Below are 20,783 nucleotides of genomic sequence, written 5' to 3'. Positions count from 1 at the left end.
GTGACATAGCTGAGAACAGAATCTAGCTCCATATTTCCCAGAACTCTCACCTAGAGAAATAAAGACACAACAAAACTGAGCTAATATTTGTGGTAATTCAGCAATAGAAAAGTAATACAATGGCCTTAGACAGTCAGTAAATTGATGCAGTGGCTAATGGTACATAGAAGAGTTATGAATGACATTAGGAGGTAAAAATAACAGACTTTTGTCTGTGTTTGGAGCAGACGTCCTAATTTTGTTAAAAGCTGTATAAAGTAACAAAGCAATTTCTTTTGTTTTCCTCTGGCATGATTTTCGAAAGAGAGAGAACACAGTTTTTGTCCTGGCTTGCATTTTGTTCCATCTGTGTGGCTATTGATAATTAGCAAATCAATAACAAAGGCATATGAAGATCAACCACGTAATATAAAGACAAGATTACATTAGAAAGATCCTTTTTTTTTTTACAAATGATTTATTTATTCATTCATTCAATTGGAATGCAGCATATCAGAGACAAGGAGTGAGAGTGTTAGACATGGACAGAACCAGAGAGGTTCCATACTCTGGTTCACTTCCAAATGGCTTCAACAGCTAGCGCTGGGACAGACAAAGCCAGGATCCCAGAGCCGCCTCCAGCTCTCCACATGGCCTACGACAAAGCACTTAGGCCATTAGCCATTACCTCCACAGGCCCATGAGTCAGAGCTGAATCAGAAGTACAACACCAGGGACTCCAAATGGCTCTCAGATATGGGATGCCAGTGTCAAAACATACTTTTACAGCTAAAAACATTTTTCACCCCATGATGATGATATCAGTGAGTCTTAACTGAATTGAGCATAAACTTGGGTTGGTAATAATGTTTTGAGTTGACTATGTTAAAATGTTCTAGCTTATAATAACCTGCTTTCAAATTGATTTTTTAAGCGTTAAATTTGATTGCTCTTTTTGGTTGGTAGTAACTTTCTTTCCTAAGGGCCTTGAGAGGATGTTTTGAAAGCTTGGGTCCAGCACAGTCTCTCATAGGTGATCTCAAGCAGGTACTTTCATAGATCTTATGTCACTTGTTCTTGCCCCACATGCATATTTAGTGGTCGGCAGGCTGTAGGCAGAGGTCACAGGACACTGGATCATGGGTCTCAGGATCCAAAAGGTAAACCAAGGTTAGTTTGTTCAGGAATCACGATTCCAAAACTGAGAGAGAGAAGACTCACAAAACTCTTTAAAACAAAGCTTGGAGTTCAGGTACTCACTTCCTTCAAATTCTATTGGTCAAACAAAGTCACAGAGCCAGTTCAGATTCAGAGAGTGGGAACACAAACTCTAGCGCCTTATGAGAGAATTGTATGCTCCATCATTTGATTTGTTACCTATAGACAGGTACAGTAGTGATCATTTTTGCAATCCATCACATCTTCTAGTACACACACACAGACACAAATCCTTACCCTCATTCAGATTTGTCACCAAATCTCAGATGGACATGACAGACATATACTTGTACTCCACACTGTAGCCAGGACGATCTTTCTGAAATGAAAATTTTAGACTGGTCTTGTGGCACAGCAAGATGCCAGCTTATACCAGACGAGTGCTAGTTTGAGTCCCAATGGCTCTGCTTCCAATCCAGTAGTGGAAGAACTGGGATAGCACCTGATTCTCTTTGGATTCTTTGAAATTTCCTCAAATTGTGAACAGTTATAGCCTTGTACCTGCATCACCTGGAGCTGTCTCCCTAGTACCACCCCTATATACTGAGTTTCCACAAATCTGAAACACAATGGACCTCTCGATTGTGCATGTGTATAGGGAAGGTTTTATGGAAGAGAAATGGCTCACCTTTCGGTTAGTGCTAAGAGAGGCTTCCATTCAGTCATGCCCTTACCTCTGGAACCACAGCCCAGTGAAGAGTTAGAACACTGCTCTTTTCTTGACTCAGCCCTCCAGTATCTATTCCTTCCATGTCCCTCCTCATATGTGTCCTGATTTCTACTCAAATGTAACAAAGACTGTAGAGAATGACTTGTGCTTTGTTAGATGGGGATCTCTCACCACTCCATTTTTAAAGAGCACTAGCATATAATCAAACATAGAAATAGAAGAAGTTGCCTTTGCAATGGCACAGATGGTGCTTCTTAGGGACTGAGAGATTTTCCACTGAGTATACAAACAACACTTTGGTGCCTTTTCTTGGACCCATGAACTCACAGTCTGCATATTCATCAACTGTAGCTAGAAAGACCACTTGATTAAAAATGTTTCCTGTTTTCAAATATTTCACATATCTAACAGTGTAAATGTAGAGTGATTTCCCCTGCATTGCTTGGTTTTAGAGGTCTTTGTTGGTGAAAAGGGTAATTCTGAGGCCTTTACTACTCTTTGTTAAGGAAAGAATCCAGGCCCAGTGTGATAGTTCAACTGGCTAATCCTCTATCTCCAGTCTCCAAGATCCCATATCGGTACCACTTAATGTCCTGGCTACTCTACTTCCCATCCAATTCCCTGCTTGTGACCTTGGAAAGCAGTTGAGGATGGCCCAAAGCTTTGGGACCCTGCACTAGTGTGGGAGACCTGGAAGAAGTTTCTGGCTCCTGGCTTTGGATCTGCTCAGCTCTGGTCACTGTGGCCACTTGAGGAGTAAATTAGCAGATGGAAAATCTTTCTCTCTGATTCTCTCTGTAAATCTGCCTTTCTGTGAAAAATAAATAAATTTTTAAAAAATCACCATTACTGATATGAGAGCACAAGTGCATAAATTTAAATAAGCATGTGAAATCTTGTAATATCAAATATGGAAAGCAGTTAGCATAGTAACAAAGAATTACTTATTGGATTCATATCCAGTACTTCTGTGTACGGAGTGTAGTTTCTCTGTGCCTTCATTTCTTGATCTGTAAGGTTGGTAAATCTAGGGAAAAAAAACTATCACTCTCATGTGTGCCTTTACGTGAGGCTGAAGTGTTTATGTATACATGGATACATTCACATATGGTGGTTATTTGTCCACACATTTTGTCTTAATTACCAGATTGAGAACCCTATGAGAGAATGGACTATTTACTATTCTTCCTTGGATAGGATCAATATCTGACTCCTCCTTGTTTCCCCAGTGCCTGGCAGGAGTAGGCATGCAACAAATAATTCTTGAATGAATGCACAAATGTAGTTCACTCATCTACCTACTTATCTATAATTGTAATACAAGCTACCCTAATTTGAATTCCCAAAAAGAATGTGTGACTGAATATATTTTAAAAATGAAAACATAGATAGAACTAAGAATTAATGGGTTCCCCATGGTTGAATGATAGGTTAAGGGATTATTGTGGAACAGTCAAGAATATAAAGTAGGACAGATTCTCCATTTCTTCAATTACTGAGAAAATTTTATGCAGGAAGTAGAATTTGTGTAACAGTTTTGTGATAAGTTTGAGAGAAGTACCTCAGGGATCTGCAATCTTCCACCAGAGCCTCACCTAACTTTCAAGATTTTTGGCTTTGGGTAGCAACTAACTCATTGGATACAATGAAGCTGATGATCAGGAATGTTTGAGTCTGAAAATCAGTGGCTCAGGTGTTCTGAATAGGATTCAATTTGTGGTTTACTTAATCAAAAATGTCTGTATCTCTTTAAGCCTCTGACATATTTGATTAGCAACCCATTCCTTATAACCTAAAAACAGCTATCAGGGATGCATATGGGGCAGTTCTTTGTGCCCTAAAATATTCAGAGCAGCCTCTGCATATTCATCAGTCACAACCACAAAGACTTTGCTTGATTAAAGAAATTTTCTGTTTTCTACCATTTTGTTTTTCTAGCTGTATAAATCTAGAATGATTAACATTCCCATGGTCCCACAAACATATTTCTAAGATTTTTTTGTCTGATAATTGCATCTGTTTTGCAGCTATCTGGTTATCAGAATTCCTTCTATTCTCCTACATTTCAGTCACATTTTAGATATGACTTGTGATCTACACTAGAAGTCAGCATTAGAGTATTGAGAAAGAGGAAAGTAGAAAGACTATGGAACATCATATAGCAGGGGAAATCCATTGACCAAGTCCAAGCAATGTGACATTGGAGAGGTTTTATCACAAATCCTGTTCATTTAGTCCCTTACGGAGATGTTGAGAGCATAAGCTGTGATGTGGAATTAACATACTCGGGGAACGAGCCTTGACAAGCAGTGATCTGATGGGTGTATAAAAAGCAGAAAAGCAGAATATACTCTTTCCCCTCTTTTAACATTCCCTATCCCTCTCTGCTCAAATACTCCAGCCACCATCTCCAGAACCTGATTTGTAGTAGACAGCCCATTCATTTCATTTACAAGTTGTATTGAGCAACCAAAGCAGTACAGGCATGTTTGACAAACTGAAAAGACACCAATAACTTGAGTAACCATTACTACTGCATCTAAAGAGAATAGAGAAGTGATAAGACTATAGCCAAGGATAGATATGATAGCATGACATCAAATCACTTAATTCTCAGAGATTTCATAGTTATTAGGCACTTATTGTAAGCTAAGAATTCTACCAAATATATGAGAGTACATCAAAAAGTTTCTGAGGAAATGAGATTTTTTTAAAGATTGATTTTATTTGAAAGCTGGCTGCAATGGCCATAGCTGAGCTGATCCAAAGCCAGGAGCTCCTATCCTCTTCTGGATCTCTCACACAGGCGCAGGGTCCCAAAGCTTCGGGCCATCCTCCACTGCCCTCCCAGGCAACAAGTAGAGAGCTGGATGAAAAGCTGGGCCACTGGATTTAGAACCAGTGCCCATATGGGATCCTGGCACGTGCAAGGTGAGGACTTTAGCTGCTAGACTACCGCCAAGGGCCCAGCAGAATGAAATTTTTAAATGAGTTTATTTTGGCACAAAATATTTAAATCTATACATACTTTTTTTTATCATATTATAGATTTCCCATGGACAGACATGGAGAAAAACCTGCATCTACTGTTTTACTCTCCCAAATGCTTGAAACAGCTAGTGCTTGATGAGCTAAAGCCAAAGCCAGGAATTCAGTCCAGGTCTCCAGGCAGGAGGCAGGCATCCAACTATCTGAGCCATCAGCAGCCGCCATTCAACATGCACATTAACAACAAGCTGGAATTGGGACATGAGCTAAGATTCAAAAGCAGGCACCTAGAGGGGGGATACATTATTCCAAATGACCCTGCAACTGCTAGGCCATATTCCCACTCCAGAAATACCTTCATGGATTATTTCACATAATCCCACTTTTACAGGTAAAAGTTTTAAACCATCTTGTTTCATTCTGCAGAAAACTTTCCCTTTTAAGCAGTCCCTTTCTTTGTTAATATAGTTTAAAGAGATGTTTCACCTGAAAACTTTATTAGGTTAAAAAAAAATAACTATGACTATTTGATGGGTAGCTGAGAACAAGAAGGACGCACTATAATGTGGTGTGCTGAGGCTGGGCAGGAACCGGGACTGTGCCACAGGCAGACATAGATCTTTTTTCAATGTTATCCATAAGCGGTTTGCACCTAGCCAATCAGACATCTCTCCTACAACCTATCTAGCTTCTTCTTTGAGTAATAACATGTTAATCTGTCACAGCTTCTTTCATCTTAATTAGCAGCAAACACTAAAAAGTTATTTTTCTCAAGTGAAAATGAAGCAATTGAAAAGGTGCTAAGAGATGAGATGAGAAATGAGAAAAATGACAGTATATCTATTTTAATACATCTCTGATCAACTACATATCACAGATTTCATTACTTGTTATTAAATAGGTGACAAAATATACATATTATAAATAAAATATAAAATTGATTTTGGAATAGCAAAAGCATAAGTGCCTTTAATGACAAATACTAAATATTGACTTTTATAAGACCTAGGAATTTGCTTGGCATAATTTATGATGCCTAGCAAAAAACTGTACAAATAAGGTCTATACCATACAACAACACAATTATAAATAGATTTGAATTCACATAAGAAACACAAGAAAGATGAGCAGTGAAAGCTCTTTGTATTCATGCTATCTTTGAATACTAGACATAGAGAATGTCTATGAAGCCAGAGCCCAGAACCTCCAGGTTAATTAAGCAGTTATGTAAGAGGTTTATAATTCTGATTCCAAATAACTTTGTATTAAACAGAAGGTGCTAAGCACAGAAATCAAAGTTATCACAAGGACTAATGCTCCCAAGCATTTAGACTATTAGATACACGAAAGGCAAGAATCACAGGTCTTAGAGAAATGGGAACCATGTTATGAATAGATAGTGTAGAGTTGATGCATCCATAACCGGTTTACTTGAGGAGATGTAAGGACTCAACTGTAAGAGATTCCTGAAGTGACTCTTGTATGGCAAACTGATTATGACTCAACAAAATCCTGTCTTTTCTTCTTGGGAACTGTATTTGCCAACCTTCCTTGTGGTCACCTAGATGTGTTCATATGAAAATACAACCAATGGATATGAGCCATTTCTGAGCAACATTTTACAGAATGGGAATTTTTTTCTCCATACTTTGCTCTTGGGTTGCTGGAGTGTCAGAAAAAATAAATAAATAAAACAGAGTTCAAGAGGAAAGAGGAGCCAGATTTGGAAAATTTCTGGATGCCTGAATCACTATATAGCACAGAGCTTCCCACTCATGATAAATATCTACCTTACTGTGTCATGTGATGGAGACTTAGACTTTTCAGGTATTTGAGGCATTATATAGTATTAAAGCATCATGACAACTGAAACGGAAAATAGTAATTGAGGTAAGTCAACAGAAATGAAAATATGGCATTAGTTTAGCCATGGGCAGCCAGGGGAAGAAACATAGGTATCAATATCAAAAAGATTGGTGTTCAGTGATAAAACACAAAGAAAGATAAGTCTCAACTGACCCATAGCGCTAAGGACCATAGTTGGAAATATCTAAAATGTTAGCATATGCTGACTTCTTCCTTTTCTTTCTTTCTTTCTTTCATGCTTATAGAAAGATGTTACAAGGAAGAACTGAGTTTGGACATAAATTGGTTCATTTTCAAACAGAAACAGGGAAGGAATTTGTGATCCCAAAGAGTAAAAAAATCACAGCTGGCACTGTAGCATAGTTTATGAAGCTACTACCTACAGAAATAGAATCCCATTTAGGTGTTGATTTAAGTACCAACTGCTCCAATTCTGATCTGGCTCGTTGCTAATGTGCCTGGAAAATCACCAGAAGATGGCCCAAGTGTGTAGGCCCTTATACCCACAAGGGAAACTCAGATGGAGCTCCTGGCTTCTGGCTTTGGATAGATTGGGCCCCTGCTGTTGCAGACATTTGGGGAGTGAATCAGCAAATACAGGATTCATTCTCTTTCTCCTCTCTCCTCATCCACTCTTTACTCTCTCCTCTTACATCTAACTCTACCTTTCAAATAAATAAATCTTTTTAAAAATAAGAAGGGACAAGAAAATAAGACAGTCTGGAACTTAAACACAATAAAATAAGACTGCAAAGGATTTGAGCAAAGAAAGTCCACTGACATTTCTCAGTTTCACAGAGTGGCTTGAGATCAAGGAATTTACCTTACGCTTCTATCCCAACCTACTGTTTCAAGATCTCCCATTGAGCTATAGATTGGTAGCAGTACAAGGGGGTTGGGGAGTAGATGCAAGAAAATAATAAAGTAGACTGGGGAATTATATCTAGGATAGAGCTTGGGTTATGGTCACTTACTGAAACTCACTGGAAGAAGGTAAAGCTCTTATCAGACATACTCTAGTGGAGAGAGATTGGGAAAAAAAGGAATAAATAACAAATTACACATTCATAGTTTTAGGGGAACAGGAAAGCAGGGAAGAAAATTGAAGGGCCAGGAATGGTCAGAGAAGGTGCAATTGAAAATGGAAAATAAGTAAAATGCTGAAGGAGGTGAAAGTGAACTGTGATCCACACATTCCAGGAAATAATCATACTTTCTTCATGTCTAGTCTTGCACACTAACTCCTCAGCTTTGGCCAACTGTCAGAATTGGATGTGCCCTTTCTCTTCTTGAAGCCCTGGAAGAACTTTGTTATTTTCTTCTACAATCTGCTCTCAGATTCTTGTTCCCTTATAGAGACACATGCTGTCATTCTCTCCAGGGTTTTGAAGAACAACAAACCAATTTGATAGGGGTAACCCAAGGTTAATAAATCAGAGCTCTGTTTACTTTCATCCACACAACCTCCATCATCAGCCAACATATTTTGAAATTGACAGTTGACATTTTCCTCAATATCATGTCAAAGAGTTGCTACAATGACAAGTTTGAGATTAATCCTGCAACCATCTTCACTTGAGGAATAAAGAGTACATGCATATAATTGAAAGCTAACAGTGATCCTGTGTCCTTGATTTTGAAACATTTTAAGAATACAATTCTTGTCCCATGTAGAAGGTCAATTCATAGAAATAGAATGGTCCTTGCAACTAAAGGAATTTTGTTTAAAGATACAGGCGACAAAAGTCAGGTCAAACCTCAAAAAACAAAATTGGTATAATTCCAGTATTGACACCCAAAGATCAGTTTTGGGTCACACATTATTTCCTTGCTTATCCGAGAAGGCCATTGGCTTTGAATTTTGTTGTTGTTTAAAGAAAACAAAACACAAAATTATAGAATTCTACCTCTATAGCTCTTTCCTATCAAGGGGTTTCAAATTCTTTAAATGTCACTTTGCTTAATTTTCAGAGCTCCCAAGTGGTGCTTATGATGGGTTTTATCTTTTCTGCTGGGGAAAGTGAGTCACAGTTATTCTGAAGCTGTTACGGGGAAATGGTTTCCTGACATCCGGTTGAGGCACTAACCTGACCTCATTCCACCATTCAGTTTGGCAGTTGTATTTCAACCTTGTCTTTATTTCATCTGGCAGTGAACTGTAACAGGCCTGCATGCAGAACTTGATCAGATAAGGGACAGAAAGGAAATCTTTGAATAAATACTTGTTCTTGTTCCTAATGTAGGGGAAATACATATTTAGGGTATTCTCATTGTATCAGAGAATTTATTTTTGTCTTCAGATACATAGATCTCAAATTATTTAAAAATTAAATTTTAATAGATGTATGTTTGTAAAGTGTTCAAAGGATAAACAGGTTTTTAAAACTTCATCCTTTGCCCAGCGCAGTAGCCTAGTAGCTAAAGTCCTCGTGTTGCACATGCCAGGATCCCATATGGGCACTGGTTCATGCCATGGCAGCTCTGCTTCCCAACTAACTCCATGTTTGTGGTCTGGGAAAGCAGTCGAGGACAGCCCCAAGCCTTGGAGCCCCACCCCCATGTGGGAGAGCCAGAATAAGCTCTGACTCCTGGGTTCAGTTTGGCTAAGCTCCAGCTTTTGCAGCCTCTTGGGGAGTAGTTCAGCAGATGGAAAGATCTCCTCTCTGTCTTTCCTCCTCTCTGTCTTTCCTCCTCTCTGTATATCTGACTTTCCAGTAAAAATAAATAAATCTTTAAAAAAAACTTCATTGTATTCCTCTTCTCTAGCCATTCAGTTCCTCCCACAAAAGCAACCAGAAAATCCCTAGTTTCCAATGGAGTTATTCCATACACATCCAAGAAGAGGAATGAAGGAATGAAGCAAGACAACAGCAAGGGCAAGGCCATGTCAGTGCAGGATTCCCAGGCCTTGGGCCATCCTCTACTGCTTGTGGATGCTAGCACCTGTCATTGGAGGGTTAAACTTTTGCATTGCCCCCAATTTCCAGTTGTTGAAGAAGGTATATGTTGTGTCAAAGGAGCCTTACATTTTTGTAGACCACAAATTAAATAGCTCAGATATATCTATAAATTTTTTAAATAAAACTGTTTTAAAGTTTGGATCATATTCCTTTCCCTATGACTGTGGCTTTGCCAACATAATTCTGTGTGGCAGACTTCTAAGCTTCAACCACCTGCAAAGTTGTTTCACACAGTACTTGATACCAACAAAGCATTTTCAGCATTCAGGGAATCTGAACAATAAGTTGGAGCTTCTCAGGCTATGCTTTGGAAAACTTAGATGAAATGTGTCTCGTTTTAAGTAGAAATATTGTTTTATGAGTTACGTTTTAAAGTATATATCCATAATGGGATTAAACAATATATATGGGTTGGCATTTGCAATATTAAAGCTAAACTAGAAAGTTCCTCCAAATGAAAAGTTAATCTTTACAGTGATAATTTTTAGTTTGTGCGTATGTTGCATATTCCCGCACAACTGGTCTACCACTCACTGCTATTTAATATCCAGATATCTGATATTCTACAGGAAGACTTACAGTAAAGTATATGTTATGTCACAAATTATTTTTAATTGTTTTCTTCGTTTAAGCATACAGGGAAATTTCAGGCTTTTCTTATTTACCTGTATGTGCATAAAATTCCCCATAAAAGTAGTGTTTTCAGAAAGTACTTCTTCAATTATTTATAAAAAGTTTATTAATATTGTAATCTCATCATTTCTGCAAGTTGGTTTGTATTTATTCATAGTCATTTCTTAAAGATCTTTGTTCTTACAAAATGAAGTTCTTTGAGGAACTTGGTTACACCAAACTGGAATAATTAAAATGTGTCTGCAAGTTCTTACACAAGGAATCACTGGGTTTGATCACAAAACAGGAAGAAATGGGCTAAGTGCCTTCATTCTAGTTTCTGGAGATGAGGCAGGATAAGAAGATTTAGAGTTTGTTAGTTTCAATAATTTTGGCAAAAGTATAGGAATGGGTCCTTGGCAGTCTGGTACCTGCTTGTGACCGTGGAAAAGAGACCATCATTAGAGCAGGCATAAAATAGTTTACAGTGTGAGAGCCTGAGGAGCCCAACAAGGGAGACAAGCACAAATGTGGACTATGAATTGGCCAGTTTTCATCACAGAAGCGCGCCCCCTGGGGTGGGACTCCCCAGAGAAACAGGCTGTGACAAAGGAAGCATGCCAAGGCAAGGAGACCCAGGTCAGTATCCAGTTGTCCAGAATAAGGTATATCCAGCACAAGCATGCAAAGAACATGTTAAAACACAGGTGGCAAATACAATAATACTGTCACTATGTAGCTGAGACCACCAGCTCTTTACTATCGCTTTTAAACCATGGCATATTAACCAATTATTCTTAATATTTTATATGCATAGATATGATAAAAATGCATTTTTATATACAGTGAGAGCTAAGTCAAAACAAGGTGACAGAAAATACATTTATGTTAAAATACCACAAGTAACTATGGAATATTCTAATTCAGAAAATTATTCTCAAAGTTTTAACCAATTCCATATTGCCCAAGTATTTTAGATATAGACTATTTTAAGATAGCTATTGTATTTCAAAAATAACATTTTAAGGAAAAGTTATGATGACACTTTGTGCTTTTGCTTTTCTGTTGTTTAAAAATGTAAAAAAAAATCCAGGCACATGCTATATTAAGTATGAAAGGGTATGTAAATTAGGAATCTAAAACTTCTCAGCTCATTACCTAAAAAAAAAATATTTATTTGGAGCCAGAATTTTTTGTAAAATTGCTTTTAAAATTCAAAATTTAAGAATCCTAAGCATCAAAGCATGGTAGAAGTTTTTGCCTATTTTTATGACATCCCAGGAAATAAATTTTTACTACATTTTAATATGCATTTGATATCTGAATAAGATCAATACACTATGTTACTTGAAAATATATGTCAGAAAATTACACTGCTCTTAATCAACATGTGTTACTTGCTCAATATAAAAACTCAAAATGTGTTTCTCCATATTGTAAAAGACTGAATTTAAATTGATTTTATAACATACAAACATTAATATTCTCTTCTAGAAAAAAATTATGCTACAGAAAACTGTCTGAGTAATGCAGACCAGGGCATTTAAACTAAATTGTATTGAAATCTAAAAAAAGATGAAAATGCAAAAAAATAAATCCCAAGTTGATCATTACTTTCTTTTAATTTTATTTATTAGTTTTTGGTTTTTTTGTATGGTCCTATTATTTTTTATTTTGAATTTTTTGGTACAATTCCATAAGGTCTGGGAATCCTCCCCCTTCCAAATCCCCATCCGAAATTGATTTCCCCCATATTATTACAATAGTATAGTTCTTCATAAAGAGTCATAATTCCATCCATCTGTTATTTAATTGTACTCCAACATTGCTGGTACAACAATGTGAGACAGTCCAGCATCCCATTGTCTAGAGATGTCCATCAATTTCACTGGGAGTCCATCTCTGACTTGGAAGTAGGAATGCATATTGCATTGTAGCTTCATATCTGATATGGTAGTCTGAATTATGCTATCTTATGCATTAACTTAAATGAGAAGTCACGAAATGAAGTCAACAGGTACGAAGCTAAAACAAAACAAAATTACATCAAAATTACAAAACAAAATTACAGCACTATGGAGTCGAAAAAACATGCCACTAAAAACAAACACATGGGTGACAAAAAGAAAACACAAAAGCCTCTTGGGTAAAATGATGCCACCATGAGTTCTATTAAACAACTGCCCTGCCCTGGTTCCCGTGCTTGCCAGTATATACAGCAGACTTCTCCAGTCTGTCCCACATCACATTCAGCTCTCCTACATGTCAATGGGCATTGAGGCCTAGTTCAACCCAACCAGCCCTACTGTCCAGCCCACAACATGTGCTGGTGGAAGTGACTCTCTGTCTAGCCATGCCTATTCTTGTCCTGGTTCTCATTCTCACCAGTTGGAGTGGCAACCCTTGAGGAAGGTGCCCATTGTTTCCCTAGTGGGCCCATTCCCACTCCCATTCTCCAGGTGGTTCTGCAGTTTAGCTTGACAGAGTTTGTGCCCTGTGCCAGCATCTGCCAGCTGATGCTGTGGCAAAGCCCAACCAACTCACACCCACTGTGGCTAATGCAAGTACCAGTAGGAACAGTCCACCCAGCCTGACGTGTCCCCAGTCTAGCTTACATGCAGGCCCACAGGTGTTGTAGCCCTGCCTGGCCTGGTCTGCCAGCTCTCGTGCTAACCAGTGGGTAACCTGGGGAGAGTTACTGCATAAAAAGGACAGCTAACAAGTTCATTGGCATTTTGACAGTCTCAAACCTTGCAAGGGAGAAACACTGATAAAGCATTCTCTGCTTCAGACTAGGATGCTAACAGAGTAAATGTGGATCAGAAATAAGCAGTTTTTCTTTAAGATGTCTCAGTGATCCAGAAAAATCTCATATCCTGAGATCAGCATAAACTGATCTCAGATAGCTAGTAACTCCAGAAAAAACAAACAAAAAAGGTAATATGCAGGGGCCAGCAACATGGATCAACAGGCTAATCCTCTGCCCTGTGGCACTAGTGTACCATATGGACTCTGGTTCTAGTCCTGACTACTTCACTTCCCATGCAGCTCTCTGCTTATGACCTGGGAAACCAGTAGACGATGGCCCAAGTTCATGGAACTGTACACCCATGCGGGAGACCCAGAAGAGGCTCCTGGCTCCTGGCTTAGGATCAGCTCAGCTCTGGCTATTGTAGCCTTTTGGGGGAGTGAACCAGTGGATGGAACACCTTCTCTCTTTGTCTCTTCTTCTCTCTGTTTTTTTTTTTAATCCATTTTATTGTATTGTTGTTGACAATCTTTACATAGTTAACTATAGTTGAAGGAAAAACAAGAAAAAGAAAAAAAAAGGTTCAGGGGGATAGGGAGGTGGGCAATGCTATTATGTCCATATTGTTTCCATCATGTATCTGAGGTAAAGGGGGATATTGAGGGAGAAGCCCCACCTGGTTTCCCGCCCACCCCAAGTCCCGGATGTGGGGCATGCTCTGAGATATGTGCTCAAGTGGAGTTAATAGTTCTCCAGTTATGAGTCACTGCCAGTTTCGCTCGATGAGGTGGTCCACTGATTGATATGGTCCATCATGAAGTCTCCATTTGTCCCATATTTCGCTGCCAACATGTAGCTGAGATGAATGATTGTCCTATTCTGTCTTCTGTCTTTTCTTGGTTAGAATTCTGAGTCCAGCAGTTCAAGTGGGGAGATCTCCAAAGATACTTTGAGGTATTCCCAGATTAGTTTCTTGTGTGTTCTAGCAAGCACAGGGCCCGGCACAGTCCATCACCCTGATCAGTTGGTGGTTGCAATTGCTGGGTTGGTTCTGTTTTCAGTCCCGAGTTGCACTGGAACCAATGGGTGTTGCAGTCCAGTCTGGTTCGGCCCTTACATCAACCAGTGGGAGCTGCAGCCTAGTTGGGGCGACCCACAATAACCCCCACCAGACCGCCCCCTACCCTGGTTTGCCAGTATGTGTAGCAGAAGACCAATCTGTCCCCCATCCCATTTGGCTCTGGTACTTGTCAATGGGTATTAAAGCTTAGTTTTATCTAACCAACTCAACCATCCAGCCCTCACAGATGTTGTTGAGTACCTCTCTATCTAGCCATCCCAGCCCCCGTCCTAGTTTTCATGCCCTCCCACGGGAATAGTGACCTAAGAAGGGGGAACCCACTTTTTCCCTCCCAGGTCTCTCTGTCCCGGTTTATGCACTCTTTAGGTGGTCCTGTGATTTGACTCGGCAGAATTAGTCCCCAGTGCCAGCTTCTGCCAGCTGAAGCTGTGGCCCTGATCTAGTCCACATGCAGCGCACAGGTGTTGTAGCCTTGCTTAGTCGTGTCTGTCTCTATCCCAGCCCACGCTCTCCAGTGGGAGTGGCTGTCCAGCGAGGGGGCCAGCCCCTTTACCCCCCGCCAGTTCTGCCCCTCCCTTCCTGGATCTCACGTGTGCTGGATGGGTGCTGCATTCATATCCAGTACAAGCAACCACGCCCTGGCGTTCCATAATGTGTACTGGTTTTGTCTCAACCGAACCCGGCCCATTCCACACTCTGTTCTGGTGATCGGATTTGCCAGAGGATGACATGAACTGATTCAGCCTGGTCTGCTCCTGACCCATGCCGAATGCATGCCAGTGGGAAAATTTCCATGGCCTATTCTGGGCTGTTTCCAATCATGCTTCTCGCGCTTACCTGCAGGGACTGTGTCCTGCCAGAGGAGTTGCCCAGGCTCCTCCATCAGAACCCCTCCCAATGCCAGATTTTGCGCTTGCCAGGGGGTTCTTGAGCCAACCCTACTCAGTTCACCTCCTGTCCTAGCAGGAACAGTGGCTTTTCCTGGCTGGCTTTCACCCCATTCTGACTCTTGTTGTTGGATGTTTCAGCCCAGCCATGGCTCGTCCATACCCACATACAGCTCACACATGGCTCAGAAGGGGATTGAGACCCAGCCTAGTCAGTCCCACATCTACCCTGTTTCTCCATAACACCAGATGGTGCTGGGATCTGAACCGGCCTGGTGCATCCAATCCCAGCCCACACTAGTGCCTCGGGTGACTGCAACTGTTTTCTAGATAGAACGCAGCCCCCATTCCAGCACATACACCCCTTGGTGGGAACCTCATCCCAGCTGTGGCATCCCAGATTGGGACCGTTCCTAGCCGTAAATCATGCACCTGCACATGGTTGCTCCAAGGACCATTAGGTGCCAGCCTGCTAGACAAGCCGGAGCTTATCTTTTACTTGGTAGGTGTTCAAAGCTCAGCATTATTAAGGGATTGGAAGTTCTTCAAAGGAAGAGTTGCTGGTATTGGGAATCTTTAGGATTGACTCAGATCCCAGAAACAGTGGGGTCACTCTAGAGCTATCTCAGCAGCGATTCAGACTTCCAATACCCCAGAGCTCCCGGCTGGGCAGCCAGCAGGCTCAGCCTGGCGCCAAATGGCGCACTGGCCGCCCGGGCCCAGCCCGCCATGAGCCATGGGCACATGGCGGACTGGGTTCGGGATCCGAGCTAGACGTCCTCTCCCGCAGCCCTCGGCTCGCCTCTGGCAGCCGGAGGTGTAATCCTGCAGGCCCGAGGTTGCGCCCCTCCCCAATCCCGTTCACCACCCAATGAGGGTGGCGGGTGGGCCCCGGACATGCCCAGTCACGGAGGCCTCCCCCCTCGGTGTACTCACCCCAGAAGGAAGCAGGCCCCGCACCCAGGCATGTCCGGGCCCAGCCCGCCATGAGCCATGGGCACATGGCGGACTGGGTTCGGGATCCGAGCTAGACGTCCTCTCCCGCAGCCCTCGGCTCGCCTCTCCTCTTCTTCTCTCTGTAAATTTGCCTTTCCAGTAAAAATAAATCAATATGTTAAAAATATATAACACCCACATATAATCAAAGATAGCTAAATATACAGACCAAAAAGAGTGAAGATAAACAGTTTACAAAGAAACAAAAGTAGATTCATAAGGCACCAGGCACAGGAGCCACCAGACACAGCACAGCATCCAAGCTTACTGTATCCTCAGAGATCAAAACTGAAGCTTTAGGAATAACAAAAAAACCACCAACCATATGAAGTCATATTATAGAGTTGAAAAAAATAGAAAATACACAACTGAAAAATAAGTAAAATTAAGAACTCAGTGGATAAGCTTAATGGTAGCTTAGGCACGGCTGAAGAGAACATTGGTTTAAAAATAGAGAAAAACGCTCTGAGAGAAGTATGACTAAATGGAAGAAAAAATAAGATAAGCTACAGAATAGAACACATTAATGAACAAAAAAACTAAAAAATTGGAGTTCAGGGAGTAAGGAAGCAATAATTGGAGAAGTGATCATAGTCATTTTACAGAAGGCAAATAGTACATTTTCAGTGGAGAAGTTAGTCAGACACCACATTAACCAACTGTTGAGGTTCACATCACCAGTAGTGGGATAAGTAAACACCCTATACTTTCTGAAATGATATAGAAAAGGCAGTTACATTACAGATAACATTCCTATTTTTAAAAATCTTAATCAGAATCTAATCTTGTAAAAATATAAGATAAACACAAATTCTTCAAAGTAATTGCTCTGTACTCTTCCCAAGTATCAAGGACATAAAAGAAATTTGAAATTGAGAAACTTCCATATTAAGGCAAGAAAGGGCAGTGACATAAACTGCCACTTGGGATGCCCACATTTCATTTTTCAGTGCCTTGGTTCAAGTTTTGATTATTTTGTTTTCCACTCTGGCTTCCTAACACTGTGTCTAGGAAGAAGAAGTTAATGATCGGTTACCTTGGTGCCTGGCACGCATGTGGGAGGTGCAGATGGCTGGCCCAGTCGCAACTGTGAACCACTGGACTGAAGATCATCCTGAGTACCTTTCTCTTCTCCTCCTCATGCTCGCAATGTCCCTTCTCTCCCTGGTCTCTCTCCTCTTCCATCCTACTCTCCCTCCCTCCCTCCCTCCTTTCCTCTTCCTTTTTTTCCTCCCTCCTTCTCTACCTTCTTCTCTCTGCTTTTTTCCCTCCCTCTGTCACTTTGCCTTTGAAATAAAATAAACCTCTAAAAAGGTTAAAAAACAAAAAAGGGCAAGTCAATGTTTCCAGTAAATGAAATTCTGATCCCGAATCGGATCCTAGTTAAAAAAAAAAAAAAAGACATAGGTTAAATAATTTGCAAAAACATAAATAAGCATTATAAATTAGAAAATGATATTGAATAGGTTTTCGTAATTGAACCATGGTTACATAAGATAATGTCCTGGACTTGAAAAAATACAAAACGTTACAAAATAAGTAGGTATCCTTTCAGCAAGCTAACATTCCAAAGGAAATTTTATAAAGAAATACCCAAATGTAGTGAAATTGCAGAAATCCAATGAAAACAAAACAAAACAAAAAACACTTTGAACTAGGAAATTGGTAATGGGAATGGAAAATGTAAATGTAATTCTTTTCATTGGGTAAAGCAAAGTACTTAACATAAAACCTCCCAGTTGAAGCAATGGGAGCCAGAATCAGTGCAATGAATACTTTGTTTTATTCTGTTTATTTCTTTTAAAAGGCAGGATAACAGAGAGACCCACTATAATGAAGCTGTCATCTCTGTTCCTCCCTCTCTCTCTCTCCTTTCTCCTATCTTTTGAATAAATAAAAATAAATACCCTTTTTTAAAATATATGAAGAAAAAAGTGAGTGCCTTAAGATTAGGAGAATGATTTCATTCAGAGAAGACATGAGGCCGGGGTCTTCTCTAGGTGGGACGAAGGACCCTAGAAAGTAATCTGGGATAACCGTGAGGCTGTTTAAGAACCTAGGTGCTGTTTACATAGATTTTAACTTAGTAATAATTCTCCAAGCTGTATTATGTTTTGATGTGGCTTTTACAGCCAAAAAAAAAGTAGCTTTGAAACTTGGCGACTCTCCACAACCTGTAGCACAAAAATGATTAAATGGCCCCTCAAATTCCTGAAGGAGCTCTCAAGTCTAGGTAGATTTGGAAGGCAGGAAAGGTTTAAGACATGAACTCCAGACAGCTGCTCCCATAGGCCCACAGATGATCTATTAGACTACAGTCCCTCATTCCTTGCTTTGATATTAAATATCTGCATTCTCATCTCCTTTGTGTATTGGCATACAAGCCTTTGAAGCAGTCTTTTAATTGTTCATTAGCAAGTGTATTATCACATTTGTACAATTTTCTTTTGAAGAGAGACTGTCCTGCTGCTTAGAAAGATTTGTCAAGTTAGTTTTGATCAAATCCTTTAAAAATAATATTGATTTACAGAAGTTCCAAAATACGTTAAAAAATCATTTGGAACACTAAAATTGCCACATTGCTAGCTCCCTTCTCTGAACACTCTGCCAAAGCTCCAGTAAGTATGGCATCTCATCAATCTTTAATGTAACCCTGGGCTCCAGCCTCCATCAGTCATAAGCCTGATGAAATAAACCATACGTTGAGGCTGAGCCAAAGTGAAAACTCAAAATGTAAGAAAAACTGACATTCCGATTCAGCAACCTACTCTGATATTTGAGAATAATTTTGAGTTGCCCATTTATTACATTTTCTCTTTTTTAAAAAATAAAACTATCTTGAAAGTGTTACTTGGGTCTTGGCACAGTGGTAAAGATGCTACTTGCATTGCCTACATTCCATATTAGAGTACCTGAGTTCAAGTATTGACTCTGCTCCTGATTCTAGCTTCTTGGTAATACATACTCTGGGAGGAGATAGGTGAGGACTCAGGTACTGGGGAATCCATCACCCACACAGTATATCTGGACTGAGTTTCTGACTAGTTGTGTTGGTCCTGCACAGCCCTTCACTGCTACAGACATTGGGAAGTGAAACAACCTCTATATTTCTATATGTGTCTTTCTGCCTTTCAAAATGAATTCAGTAAATTTAAAAAAAATTTAAAGCACTGCTCAAGTAATCAGTAGAGACCTGTAGAATTCCTGTCCTAATTGCTATGTAGTAACCAGGGATTATATTTCTTTCAAACCTCTGGGTTATTTTTTTTAACATTTCTCTCTGCCCCTCCCTTTTTTTTTACCCTTTGTTTACCTTCTTCCCTCTCTACTGCATCTTCATTTTAGGTTTTTAAGACATTAAATCTCAGTTAAACAACTGTCTGCAACATCAGCATCCCATAAGGGTGCCAGTTCAAGTTCAAGATCTTCCCCTTGCATAAGTTCCCTGTTAATGCTATGGGAAAAGACTAGATGATGGCCCAAGACTTTGGATTCCTGCATCCATGTGGAAGAACCAGAAAAAACTCCTGGTTTTAGCTTGGCCCAGATCCAGCTGCTGCAGACATTTCAGGAATGAGCCAATGGGTAGAAATTCATTCTCTCCCCTCTCTCTCTCTCTCTCTCTCTCTCTCTCTCTCTCTCTCTCTCTCTCTCTCTCTTTCTCTGTCTCTCTGTCTCTCTGTCTCTCTGTCTCTCCTCCCCCCACCAAACTCTGCCTTCAAACAAATACAAATCTTAAGAAGACACTAAATCTCTTGAGTAAGAAGACTAGATTCTAAATAATATTCTGGAGGTACTCCAATAGTTCTCTTCATGGGAGAACAAAATGACAAAGCTAATAGTAACCAAATGATTAGACCTTTGCACTCAGGTAAATGATTTTATCTCAACTTGTGCTGGTAGGAGAAGGATTAAACAAACAACCCTTTTCTAACACTTTCTCCTGAGTACCTATGCTTAGCCAAAGAGGATTTTTCTTCCCTTTCCCTTCTCTTCTTTCTTACCCTCATTTTTTGCTTTTTGTTATATGTTGTTGCATGGGTAAATACAGAAACAGAAAACTGTAAGTAATACTGTTCTGAAACTTTGATAGATAAAATAAGGGGCTCTCGTGTCCTTGTTCACTGGGCCACATCTTGCCCAGGAGCTGTCTTGGCCATGTGTTGGCCACTCCTGGTTACTGACCAGGAGCCAGACCTCAGTGCTAGTATCCCGTTTGTTAGCAGGGACCCAGGTGCTATAGGCATCACCAGTTGCATCTAAGGGTGCCCATTAACAGGAAGCTGGAATTGGACACTGGAGCAGGATTTGAACCCAGGTACTCCAAGATGGGGTGCTGGCATGCTAAGAAGTATCTTAATCACTGTGTCAAATGCCTGTTCTAAACAACCTTCCAAAAAAAGGCTGTTTGTCCTTGGTTCTCAAGTTCCTGGAAGTGATATTTTATTATTATAGTTAATTAGATTTTCATTTTCAAGCACAGCATGACTTCCTAAAATTTATTTATTTTTGTCCTTTTGGATTGACTTATTTCACTGAGCATAATAGTCTCTAATAGGGACAATTTGGTTGGAAATGGTGGAATTTCATTTTTCTTGATGGATGAATAGTATTCCATGGAGTAGATATACCACAGTTTCTTTGTCCATTCCTCTTTTGATGGGCAGCTAGGTTGTTTCCATGTCTTTGCTATTGTAGATTGTACTGCTCTGAATATAGAATTACAGATCCATTTCTCATATGCAGATTCCATTTCATTTGGATATATTCCCAGAAT

The 20,783-nt window shown here is 40.1% G+C and overlaps 1 protein-coding gene across 1 annotated transcript in view; it reads left to right on the top strand.

Annotated features, from left to right (window-relative positions):
• Positions 1-20,783, top strand: part of CPA6 (carboxypeptidase A6) — a 281,052-nt gene that overhangs the window by 131,314 nt on the left and 128,955 nt on the right. The gene's annotated exons all lie outside the window — the stretch shown is intronic.

The sequence above is a fragment of the Ochotona princeps genome, chromosome 9 (assembly GCF_030435755.1).
Source record: "Ochotona princeps isolate mOchPri1 chromosome 9, mOchPri1.hap1, whole genome shotgun sequence".
In the NCBI taxonomy this organism is placed as follows: domain Eukaryota; kingdom Metazoa; phylum Chordata; class Mammalia; order Lagomorpha; family Ochotonidae; genus Ochotona; species Ochotona princeps.
Note: the sequence above shows the minus strand (reverse complement) of the source record. Positions and strands in the feature narration are given on the sequence as shown.